The sequence below is a fragment of the Selaginella moellendorffii genome, unplaced genomic scaffold, assembly GCF_000143415.4.
Source record: "Selaginella moellendorffii unplaced genomic scaffold, v1.0 SELMOscaffold_294, whole genome shotgun sequence".
Lineage (NCBI taxonomy): Eukaryota > Viridiplantae > Streptophyta > Lycopodiopsida > Selaginellales > Selaginellaceae > Selaginella > Selaginella moellendorffii.
In genome coordinates this window covers 1-13,436 of record NW_003314552.1, presented here as the reverse complement: position 1 = coordinate 13,436, position 13,436 = coordinate 1, and the positions used below count along the sequence as shown (strand labels likewise).

The window sequence follows — 13,436 nt, the reverse complement described above, 5'->3', positions numbered from 1 at the left end:
GAGTCTAAGCAATTTTCTGGCTCTTCCTCATTTTTTTTCTCTCTTTTGTGTTTGGTAGTATGCTCATCAAACGCATGTGTAGCACTGGTGCAACAAAAAAGAGGACACCATCTGCAAGATTTGTCAGCAGGTACATCATCTGTTGTCATGTTTGCTGATTTGCTGATTAAGAATCTTTTCTTTACTTATTATATGTTATCTCTCAATTCCATTCTCACTTGGAGGACTTGGGCAGTTACTATTTGATCACTTTCAAATGACTGCCTAGATTAAAACACATGGTAAAAGGGTTGAAATGCTTTTATTCATTTTTTGTGACGGTTTTGCCCCATAAAGAGGCACTTGTACAGGAGGAGCTCATTGTTTGTGGATGCAAGGCCACCTGTGTCTTGCTGAAACCAGGAGCAAAGTTGACTGAAGAGCTCGAGTGATGTCTTCCTTCAAAGGCATCCCAATGGTATGGAGTTGTATGGCATTGAGTCATGTAGAGCTATGCATGGCCAGAATGCCAGTCTTTTGCATTTAAACAATTGATATCAAGAGAAAGGAATTATATCTTATAACAATTGATATAATATCATTTGAACTTGTATATAATCAAAAATTTTAACATTGTAAAATTAGAAAAGAAAATCTTGGGTATGCTATATCTCCCAGCGGAGCTGGGGTCTCTGCTAGTCATCAAACTCTTTATTTAAAGTTGCTATTTTGGCATCGGCGTCACATATTCCATTTTTAGAATATTCAATTTTACTTATGGTAGATACTATTAATCCGACTATCCACATCTGTGACGATTGATATAGACGGCCAAGATGGCAATATGGGATGTTTCAATTCTAGGTTTGCAACCGCTCCATCAACTGGGAGGGAATGCTTTGCTTATGTATGCTTTGCAGATTGGATTACGAGGGGATTCATGTTGTCATCGGTTCTTCACTCTTCTGGTGGGATTGCGCAGGGACATACACCTGGAGCAAGCCTGTGATGAAAGGAACGCACCCTTCTCCTCGAGACAGCCACAGCTCAATGGTTAATCTGACTGTCCAAATCTGTGACGATTGATATAGACGGCCAAGATGGCAATATGGGAGGTACTGTTTCAATTCTAGGTTTGCAACCGCTCCATCGACTGGGAGGGAATGCTTTGCAGATTGATATGTAGATGGTACGTTTCATTTATCCTATTTCTAACCCTAGGAAGGGATTTGTCTCTGTTTGTAGAGTTCGTAGAATTACCGAGTTCGTGAAGAAAAGAGTCACACTTATGGAAAAAGTACTCAACAGAGAATATCATCTGGTAAAAAGAGTCTCGACCCCCCTATTGTCGTCCCTGCGAGGATGACCAAGATATTCCGGCCAATTGCAGCAACCAGCAACGGTGGCGTCGAGCCTGGCGAGGGACCAAAAAAACTCCTACCAAAAGCCGCAACCTACATTTGTTCCTTATCCAACACCTTTGAGTGAGTTCCTTCGATTTAGACACTAGAAAAAACTCTAACACGTTCGTTTTTGGACAGCTCCGGAAGAAGTCCAGGGAACGGCACTGGATAACTATCCTAAGCGGCTGAAAGTCCCAGCCTATTACAACGAGGTTGTGTTTGTTTCTCCATTTGCAAAGGTTTGAGAGGCTCACGGCTTTCTCTGTGTCACCATAGTTGTGCTCGATGATCAGCAATAACAGGCTCAACGCCTTCCAGATTTATGCTGGGAAAAAATTCGCCAGCATCCGCCTGTGCAGGTGCATTCGACAGATCGACGTGCTCTGCTCGGAAATGCGACGAAGATTGGGAGTGAAAGGCGAAGAGGCTATGGTGGATGGAGCTCACGACAGGGACAACGTCTCGGACAACGAGGGGATTCACGTTGTCATCGACGACTAGAATCAAGGTTCTTCACTCTTCTGGTGGTATCGCGCAGAGACGTACACCTGGAGCAAGCCTGTGATAAAAGGAACGCACCCTTCTCCTCGAGACAGCCACAGCTCAACGGCCGTCGGGTCTAAGCTCTATGTGTTTGGTGGTACCGATGGAACCAGCCCGCTCAACAACCTCTTTGTTTTGGATACTGGTAAGCTCCGAGTTCTATCGATTTTTTTTTCTTGTTCTTATCATCCGATGCAGCTACCACCACCTGGGGGAAACCCGACGTTTTTGGTGATGTTCCTGCTCCGAGAGAAGGACATAGCACGTCTCTCATCGGTGACAACCTGTTCATGTTTGGGGGATGTGGGAAATCCAGCGATCCCTCAGAGTAGGAGTCCTACAACGACCTCCATGTTTTGAACACGAGTAATATCCTGTTATCTTTCCTTGTTTACTTCTATTTTTTTTTTTTCCTGTAGATACTTTTGTCTGGAAGAAGATTTCTACCACTGGAGTCTCGCTTATTCCTCAGGATAGCCACACCTGCTCTTGCTATAAGAACTGTTTCGTTGTCATGGGTGGCGAGGATGGTGGTAATGCCTATCTAAACAACGTTTGTATTCTGGACACAGGTACATACATTGTGCTGGTTTTAAACTTGCGAATTCATTTGCGTTTCCAGAAACAATGGCATGGTGGGAGGTAAAGACGACTGGTGCGGAGCTGATGCTAAGAGCCGGGCACACAACAATCAGCCTATTCATTTATCCTATTTTTAAACCTAGGAATGAAATTGTTTTTGTTCGTGGAGTAACGCTACGTTTTGTAGAGTATCTGCTATAGAAACGTTATCTACCAATAGAATTATCAATCTCTACACGTATATGCCTTTTTTTGTTGTTTTTTTTCCTGACTGGTGGTTGTAGAGGTCACAGGAAGGATTGTGCTCTACCCTGAGATCTGCAGTATGGCTTCAAGAATGAGTTCGCTCAAGTTTGTTTTGGAGATTGTTATTTAGATGGTACGTTTCATTTATCCTAATTCTAACCCTAGGCAGGAATTTGTCTTTGTTCGTAGAGTGACGCTACGTTTTGGAGACTATCTTCTATAGAAACGTTATCTACCAATACAATTATCAAACTCTACAGCTACATGCCTTTTTTTTGTTTCTGCTCTTTTTCTTGACTTGTGGTTGTAGAGGTCACAGGATGTATTGTTTTCTACCCTGAGATCTGCAGAATGGCTTCAAGAATGCAGATGATGCTATGAAGCAGTGCAGCTATATCAGACAGGGCGATCTTTAAGCTTAGTGAAAGTGACTGAGCAAGTTGTATTTCTTTATGTGAATGAATTTGTTTTGAGTTAATGGAAAAAAAAAGTGGTTCTGAGTTCTGAGTGAATGTCTCTTTGTGTTTGCGTTGCCAAGGAAGCGATGTGGACATGAGAAAAATAAATCTAATTTTATCAGATGCCTCTGGTGGACCAAAGGGCTCTCTGCCAAGGAAGGAGTTTTTGTGTCTGTAATTAGCAAGAGCGTGTCCTTGGTTTGCGGTTGTGGATAGAAATTTGAGGCGAAACAGCAGATATATCCATATGGAAATGGGATGTACCACTTCAATTCTAGGTTTGCAACTGCTCCATCGATTGAGGGAATGCTTTGCTCAAGTATGCTTTGTAGACTGATATCTAGATGGTACGGTTTCATTTATCCTATTTCTAAACTTAGGTAGGAATTTGTCTTTGTTGAGTGACGTTACGTTTTGGAGACTATTTGCTATAGAAACACTATCTACAAATACAATTATCAAACTCTACAGGTACATGCCTTTTTTTCTTTTGCTGCTCTTTTTCCTTGCATATCAGTTGACTGGTGGATGTAGAGGTCAAGGGTATTGGATCAGAATGTGTTGCGTTCTACTCTGAGATCTGCAGATGACTTCAAGAATGCCTATGAAATTATGTAGCAGTGCAGCTATATCAGACAGGGCAATCGTTAAGCTTAGGAAAGGTGGCTGAGCAAACTGTATTTCTTTATGGGAATGGATTGGTTTTGAGCTAATGATAAAGAGGTGGTTTTGAGTTCTGAGTGAATGGCTCTTTGTGTTTGCGTTGCCAAGGAAGTGCTGTGGACGTGAGAAAAATAATACTAAATTTATCAGATGCCTCTGGTGGAACCATAGGTCTCTCTGCCAAGGAAGGAGCTTTCGTGAGAGTAATAGCAAGAGCGTGTCCTTGGCTTGCGGTTGCGGATAGATATTTGAGGCGAAACAGCAGACTGGCTTACATCCTTCTTCTATCTTGGCTCTTTTCTTTGCATAAGAAAAATGAACGAGATCAGCAATGCTCAATCCCAGATCCAGGTGAGACTGTAGTGGCGGTAGTTCCAAGCAAGGATAATTTGAGCACCAAGTCTAGAGCATCAAGGTCATGGCAGCCATCTGGGAGGATATGCCAAGGCTCAAAAATACTCTCTGCTGCAGGGAGACATGCAGGAAAATATCCCTACCTTGTTATGAAAAACACCAATTACTTTGATCTCGATTTTTCTCTAACATATGTTTTGCAACGGTGGATAGTTTCATTTAAGTGTTTTCTTCCAGGAATGTTGTCTAAGTGCGTAAGACGGTGTGCTTGAAACAAATAGCCCAATTCCACCGGGAGCAGACTGGACATCAAGCTCCCGGTGGAAGACCAGGTTAGGAAAGTGGGAGACCTCTAAAGATTTGAAAAGATTCATTACAGAATCAGTCCAGTCTTGGACTTTGAACCAAAAGAATGTTCTTCTTGTGATGGATGCTGCTATAGACCTAAACCATGTAATCCATAAAAAATGGATCTTATGTGGTTCTATCATCAAGGCCACTGCCACTTGAGATGAGGCATAGAGTTGGTTTTGCAACCTCCACTGTCCTTGAAAATTGGTCATGCTATATGCAACGTGTTCAGAGGTCTACTTCCAAAACAAAATGAGAGGACTTTGTGAATGCTCTTGGCCTGGAATCAAAATGGTTTGCCAAACCAAGCCTTGTGTATTCCATAACCGGTTTATCATCAAACTCTTTATTTAAAGTTGCTATTTTGGCATCAGCGCCACATATTCCATTTTAAGAATATTCAAATTAATCTGACTGGTAGAGTATATCATCTGGATATCATCTGGTAAAAGAGTCTCGACCCCCCTATCGTCGTCCCTGCGATTCTAACTTGAGATGTTCCAGGATGACCAAGATATTCCGGGCAATTGCAGCAACGGCGGCGTCGAGCCTGGTGAGGGACAAAAAAACCTCCTACCAAAAGCCGCAACCTACATTTGTTCCTTATCCAACACCTTTGAGTGAGTTCCTTTGATTTAGACACTAGAAAAAACTCTAACACGTTCGTTTTTGGACAGCTCCAGAAGAAGTCCAGGGAACGGCACTGGATAACGATCCTAAGCGGCTGAAAGTCCCAGCCTATTACAACGAGGTTGTGTTTGTTTCTCCATTTGCAAAGGTTTGAGAGGCTCACGGCTTTCTCTGTGTCGCCATAGTTGTGCTCGATGATCAGCGAGAACAGGCTTGACGCCTTCCAGACTTACGCTGGGAAAAAAATCTCTGGCATCCGCCTGTGCAGGTGCATTCGACAGATCGACGTGCTCTGCTCGGAAATGCGACGAGGATTGGGAGTGAAAGGCGAAGAGGCTATGGTGGATGGAGCTCATGACAGGGACAACGTCTCGGACAACGAGGGGATTCACGTTGTCATTGACGACTAGAATCAAGGTTCTTCACTCCTCTGGTGGGATCGCGCAGGGACGTACACCTGGAGCAAGCCTGTGATGAAAGGAACGCACCCTTCTCCTCGAGACAGCCACAGCTCAACGGCCGTCGGGTCTAAGCTTTATGTGTTTGGTGGTACCGATGGAACCAGCCCGCTCAACGATCTCTTTGTTTTGGATACTGGTAAGCTCCGAGTTCTATCAATTTTTTTTTCTTGTTCTTATCATCCGATGCAGCTACCACCACCTGGGAAAAACCTGACGTTTTTGGTGATGTTCCTGCTCCGAGAGAAGGACATAGCGTGTCTCTCATCGGTGACAACCTGTTCGTGTTTGGGGGATGTGGGAAATCCAGCAATTCCTCGGAGTAGGAGTCCTACAACGACCTCCATGTTTTGAACACGAGTAATATCCTGTTATCTTTCCTTGTTTTCTTCTAACTTTTTTTTTCCCTATAGATACTTTTGTCTGGAAGAAGATTTCTACCACTGGAGTCTCACTTATTCCTCGGGATAGCCACACCTGCTCTTGCTATAATTGTCATGGGTGGCGAGGACAGTGGTAATGCCTATCTAAACGACGTTTATATTCTGGACACAGGTACATACATTGTGCTGGTTTTAAACTTGCGAATTCATTTGCGTTTCCAGAAACAATGGCATGGCAGGAGGTAAAGACGACTGGTGCGGAGCTGATGCTAAGAGCCGGGCACACAACAATCAGCCATGGAAAGTATCTCGTCGTGTTTGGAGGATTCTCCTATGATCACAAGCTATTCAATGACGTCCGTACTCTCGACTTAAGTACGTGAGTCTCTCATGGGGCTTTTACGTATATTGTAGCGACTGGTGTTTGGGCAACTTCGAATCCCTCTGGTCCCGAGCCTTCTCCACGTTTCTCCCTTGCAGGAGATTCCGTGGACGCAGAGCGAGGCATATGATTCTTCTATGGGGGATGTAACAAAGAGCTTGAAGCTCTAGATGACATGTATTTCCTCGACACAGGTTGGGTTCTTCTTTAATTGACATTGCTGCCATTCTTGACAATATGGTTGCCAGTTTTCTGTGAAGAGATGCTGAGGGAGAAAGATCCATCAGAACCAAAGCTATCCATGCGTAAGGAACTTAAGAGAAGGCGGCAAGAGTATCGTGCCACGCCATTCGTGCTAGACAAGCAACGGGATGCGGACAAGAGCTTGGTTTCATCTCACGGAGGTATCTGCAGAAAAACTTGGACCTTTCCAATTTTTCCCTGTCAAACTCATGCTACATAGTTTCAAGCTCATGTTCAGCCGCTAGGCGAGAAGATGTTCGAGGCTAGAGTAAGCGACGTATTCAACTACGGATACACATTAGAAGCGTCCATCGATGGGAAGCTTTTCCGTGGGCTGCTCTTCTCGTACAAGCCTGGCTTTGCTCAGGCAGTGCAATCTTACATGGCGAGATTTGTTTCATCAATGATCCTTGTAGCATGAAATTTTCTCTACCATTGGGACTTCTAGACAGTCAAGGGCAGGAGACACGTTATAAATAATGTAGTATTACAACACAAATACAATTGAATCTGGCACCAATTCACTTAATTTGTCCAGATATGGCCATGGCCACTATTCTTTGTTTGTCTTTCTTAGTTCTCTTTTTCTCTGCGAGTTGGTGAAGTTGGATTGGATCCTACCTAGTGTGTCACAAGAATTGATACACGTCCATGGTGTGACGATGCTCCTTGTCTCCAGACTAATTGGATTTGTACAGCACCGTGTTCCTGTAGAGAAACGCATGGTCATTAACCTGCTCTAGATCACCGCCACCACAGTGAAGCTCACCTTGCCACTGGGTCGAGCAGAAGTGATAGAGCAAACCAGTGACCTCATCAATCTCTGCTGCTCGTGGGTGAAGGCCGACCCTGCAAGATCTTCGTCCCTGTCCCTTGTGATATCTTCGTCCCTGTCCCTCGCACTGACCTTCTCACCTGGCCGCTACGTACATGTGACTGATCCCAAACTCCTGGTGGATGGCCTTGAGATCTTCTCACTGGTGATGCTGCTGCTGCTGCTGCTGCTGCTGTCTCTCTCTCTCTCTCTCTCTCTCTCACCACTGCTGTCGTTATCAGATACCGATATGTAGTGGTGCTCAAATTTTGTATCCTGGATCCACATGAGAATGACGTGATAGCAAAGAGCAAGACTTACCTGTAGCATTAAGTCGACGAACTATGATTACCTGTATCCCAAGATATTCATTGACTTTCTCCAAAAAGAATAGATATCAGAGGTCCACTCTGTAATCAGGACGAAAGGATAAATGTAAACACTGGTCACACAGAAGTATATTGATACCTACAGGTGAGAGGATCATATGGGTGAAATATGTTCATCATTTGCCTGCATGCTGACTTTTTTTCTTCAATGCCTTCATCTTCCCAGTACTCATGACCTGTTCTTATGCAAACACATTCAAACGACATTGCAAAGACCGTAAATCATACACATACCCTAAGAGTATATCCTAAGCTTCATACCCTAAGCTTCTAAGAGTTTTCGAAAAACCATCCAGTACCTGTGTTTGCAATGTCAAAATAAACTCTCCTGATAATCTTCAATTGAACTCTTTTGGCATTATAAGTAGAGAAATGCCTATGGTGTAGAATCCAGTGCACGCTTAGAGCTGCAGTCGAGAATGCAGATCAGGTGTGTATACAATGACAAGAATATCTCAACCCACCTGAAGATTGTTGGCCAGGACATGGAGGTGTTAATATTGTTTAATGCAGGAAGCAAACGAGTTATGTGAGCAGATGGAAAGCCTGTAGTTAGTGTTAATCAACAAGCTTTCTTGAAACAGCAAAATACAAAAGTGATGACAGTACAGCCAAGATGCAGTCACTACAGCTTGAATTGAGAAGGAAAAGAAGAAATCTGTTACTAAGAGAAGACTGTGGGCTTTGATGAGACAGAAAAATCAAAAACTGAACAGGAGGTACTGAAGATTACGGAAGAACTTGAAGACGCATGGGAGTTGAACAGGTTTCTTAAAAAATACATAGCTGGATATAGATTAAAAAAATGGATGTTAGTGTGCAAAAGTGGAAGTTGAGATGGCAGATGCAACTACTATAATGAACTGAGGGTGGACAAGGAACTCTGAAGATTATGTGACACTTGATGCTGCAGCAATGAAAATGGAACGGATTTTAGAGACTTCCTTGCCAGATTGTCCACCAAGCCATTTTGCTGTGGAGAAGCAAAAAAGTTATTCAGGCTTTACAGTTAAAGCTACACTAAGCTTTTGAGTTTGTCAAAGATGCAGAGCACAAGATGGAGGCTTTAACTGATGCAACCTCAAATATGTCTAAAATGCAAGAAAGTGTTCAAAATTTCTGAACGATACAGGTATTGCTCAGAAGAAAAAAACAATGTGCTGCTTCTCCAGGTACTCTAACATTCAAGTGAATCCAAGGTGCCTTGTGATGTTTCTCCAGTCCAGTGAAGCTGATCAATGGCATTGTGATGAATACAACAGAATCCAGTGAGCTTTGTTTTTTTTTTTTTTTTAAAATGACTAACATTGTGATGGTTCTTTAGGCATGTGTTTGCATTCTAGCAAATCCAGGATGGCTGTTTATTGCCAGTCACAGACAACTCACAGATGCACAGTAAGTTTTTCTAGCACACACTTGCTCTCTAATGCACTAAGCATGTAGACTTGTCTCCTATCTATAGTTTATCAAGAATCCCATTGGGGCTGTGTGCCTGGAAGGAGCTCCCATCACTCACTGAACAAGCCACACTGTCCGATGCTCCCTGGTGCTACACCAAACAAGCCGTGCCAATGTTGTCCCATGACACCGTGAACATGGAATCCCACCCATTTCCAATCACAGCCATGTTACGAATTATCTCCTAAGAGAGCTGAAAGGACCACAACTGCAGTGAGCCTCCAGCTCCCGGGCTGCTGACAGCAACAACAGCAGCAGGTTCACCTAGCCCAGAACTGTGAGTCTGGCACCCAATGAGTAGAAGCGATGCGTTTGGACACACCTCCGCAACTTGGTGTGTGTAGCTCACACCTTGGGAGATGTAGTTGAGGTCTGGTTGGAATAGGTGGAGAGGCAAGAGCTCAGACTTGTAAGCGATGTCCTTGGTAGCTCTCCAAACAGGATCCAATTGACGCACATGTTTGCCTGGGTGGAGGTGCCCTGGAACACAACCATAAGGTGTTTGTTAGCAGAGGTGGTGTCTTCCTTATACACTGGGCCCCAAGCTTTGGAGTCCGAGGAGGGGTCAAGTGTTGGAAGTTTGGGGATGGCTTCCAGCTGGGGATGGAGGCAGGCATCCATAGGTTTTGGTGGAGATTGTGGTGAGCGGGGAGATGAAGAGTGCCAGACACTTGGGATCATGCTGTGAGAGCTTGAAGACTTCATCCCACACTTCCAGACCTTCTTCGCTTGGTGGGTTTTGTTTGGCTGAGCGGTGGTGGTGATGGCGGGCTATAAAAACACTGGCAGTAACAATGTGATATGCAGGGCAAAGGCTGTCTCAAGATAGACCAAAAGAATTTATTTATGGCTTTGATGACATAGATGGAATTTTGAGAAAGATTAAAGAATATAAGGAAAAGATAAAACAGTTCAAGAAGATTAACAAAAAGAAATTGGTAGGCCCAGGTAAGCTTGGATCCAATTTATTTTTTTCTTTTTCAAGCAGAATAAACTTTTTTTTTTTGCATGCAGCACTTAGACTTAGTGGAAAGCTTTACAACAATTGACTCCCACACAAAAAAGAAATTCAGAAAATCTTTGACAAGAAAACCAACAGAATTAATCCATATGTATTCTCGGCCATTATGGATTCGGTGTTCCATTTTATGTTTGCAAGGAATTTAAAGGAGATATGGCTCAGGAACTCATCAACACTATAAATGACCTCCATCTTAAAAGAGGCATTAAGAAGTGGAAACCAATATGTCTCGAAGGTATTGCTTTACAAGTTGATACTACATTTTCTGAGGACATGTTTGAATACAATCCATTCAAAGATGCAGAAGACCTCGACATTTGCATTAAAAAGGATATGCTATAGTCAAAGATCATGGAAATTAAAATATGATATTCTCACCAAAGTCTCAGTTTTAGATATCCTAGAGCAGGAATAGGAAGAAGTACCTTCTCTTATTCTACTTTTACAGATCCTCTTACCTCGTAAAAGCCATATCTCAAACTTTTTAAGCATAGCTCTTTGTCTTCTTTTTTTCCTTTTTCTTTTGTTTATTTTCCTCTTCTTCTCCCCTTGCATCCAGGGTTTGCTCACTTGCACCAAGCCTATTGGCAACAACCACAACCATTCCTGGCAAACAGTTGATCTTCAACTGCTTTCCATAGCAACACCCTACAGCCCTTGTCGTTTCTTTCTCCAGCAACTCCACTACTGTCACCATGACTCAAGATCTGCTGTACAAGTTGGATAAGAAAAATTATCAAAGCGAATGTCTCTGATGTTAGCAGTAATTCTGTAACTGTCTGAACTCTCCATAACCTTGAGATTAAGTCCCATCATATGAACAGCTAAATTAGAGCCCGATGACCCGGTGACATAGATGAAACTGATGGAATCTAGAGTTACTGAATACCATGCACGTACTCTAGCTACAATCTCTATATCAGCATCAAGTAAAACTGTTGAAACTCCTATAACAAATATTGACTTCCCATCATATTCAGATATTTTACAACCTTTTACACACAAGAACTGCTTCTCTCCTCTTTCAAACTTTTCATATATTTTTGACCCTACCTCTTCAGCTTTGGAGTCCCAAAGACAAACATCAATACTCCTTCCTGATTCATCACCAAGACATAACGTCCTCCTCTTAAGGAGAGTCCCAGTATCCTTGCATATAACATTTGTCAGTCCAACCAATATAACAACACCAACCATCTTATCTTCTCCAACACATGCATTATTATCTAATTGCATTATTGTACAATTCTCTGGAGATGAATAGTAGCAAAATTAAGATAAATTTAACAAAGTATACAATCAAAATTTTTAATATTGTAAAATTAAAAAAGAAGATCTATTTATCTTGGGTATGCTGTATCTCCCAGCGGAGTTGGGGTCTCTGCTAGTACTCATATATTTAAACAAAAGAGCCCATATAATAATAGCATATACTGGCGACACTTATTCTGGGCATATGCCAAAATCTAACGGCTGAAATTAAACAATGTAGAGCCGTGACTTTTGGGATCATAAAAAATTTCAATTGTCTTTTAGGGCGCATGAGCACGAGGAGAGAGCGTCGATCATCGCTTGCGGGAAGGTACTCTCTCCCCCCTCTCTCTCTCTCTCTCTGTGCCTCTGTGTGTGTGTGTTTGATGAGGTCTTCATTGCAGAGCACCTCAGAGCTACAGTCAGCTGTACGTGAAGATCTGAAGCTGCTACTGGTTCAAAAGCTCAGGAAACCATTGTCAATGGCCACACTCTGGAAAATGACAATCTTTTTTCGAGTCTCTCAAGTCCCTGTTTGTTCCAGGTTCTCGAGGCTGGAACCACGACTAGAATCAAGGTTTTTCACTCTCTTGCTCTTTGCTATTCTCTTTCGAGGCTTAAAGTTCCTGTTTGTTCCAGGTGCTCGAGGCTGGAACCAAGAGAAAAAAAGAAATTTTCGCCCACGGTTCACTTCAGTGGCTACAGCCGGGACGAGTGCCAGACCAACGATGTGCACGTCTTCGACTTTGGTACAAGTTTCCTCTTCTGGGTTTTCCGGAAAAAAATGGTTTTGATCATGTTTTTGGTGGGATCGCGCAGGGATGTACACCTGGAGCAAGCCTGTGATAAAAGGAATGCACCCTTCTCCTCGGGACAGCCACAGCTCCACGGCCGTCAGGTCTAAGCTCTATGTGTTTGGTGGTACCAATGGAACCAGCCCGCTCAATGATCTCTTTGTTTTGGATAATGGTAAGCTTCGAGTTCTATCCATTTTTTTTTCTCGTTCTTATCATCCGATGCAGCTACCAACACCTGGGGGAAACCTGACGTTTTTGGTGATGTTCCTGCTCCGAGAGAAGGACATAGCGTGTCTCTCATCGGTGACAACCTGTTCGTGTTTGGGGGATGTGGGAAATCCAGCGATCCCTCAGAGTAGGAGTACTACAACGTCCTCCATGTTTTGAACACGAGTAATATCCTGTTATCTTTCCTTGTTTTCTTCTAAACTTTTTTTTTTTGCTGTAGATACTTTTGTCTGGAAGAAGATTTCTACCACTGGAGTCTCGCCTACTCCTCAGGATAGACATACTTGCTCTTCCTATAAGAACTGTTTCGTTGTCATGGGTGGCGAGGACGGTGGTAATGTCTATCTAAACGACGTTCATATTCTGGACACAGGTACATACATTATACTGGTTTTAAACTTGTGAATTCATTTGTGTTTCCAGAAACAATGGCATGGCAGGAGGTAAAGACGGCTGGTGCCAAGCTGATGCCAAGAGCCAGGCACACAACAATCAGCCAATGGGAAGTATCTCGTCGTGTTTGGAGGATTCTCCGATGATCGCAAGCTATTCAATGGCACCCATACTAACTTAAGAGAAGGTGGCAAGAGTATCGTGCCATGCCATTCATGCTAGACAAGCAACAGGATGCGGACAAGAGCTTGGTTTCATCTCACGGAGGTATCCGTGGAAAACCTTGGACCTCTCCAATTTTTCCCTGTCAAACTCATGCTACAGAGTTTCAAGCTCACGTTCAGCCCCTAGGCGAGAAGATGTTCGAGGCTAGAGTAAGCGAAGTATTCAACTATGGATAGTGTTTGGGG

The 13,436-nt window shown here is 43.2% G+C and overlaps 1 long non-coding RNA gene across 1 annotated transcript; it reads left to right on the top strand.

The window, feature by feature from the left end:
- Positions 1-6,564: 6,564 nt before the first annotated feature.
- LOC9641070 lies at positions 6,565-13,401 on the top strand. Its single transcript, XR_002991460.1, has 3 exons — positions 6,565-6,626; positions 6,693-6,836; positions 13,351-13,401. It is a non-coding gene; the product is annotated as an uncharacterized LOC9641070 (long non-coding RNA).
- The last annotated feature ends 35 nt before the right edge of the window (positions 13,402-13,436 follow it).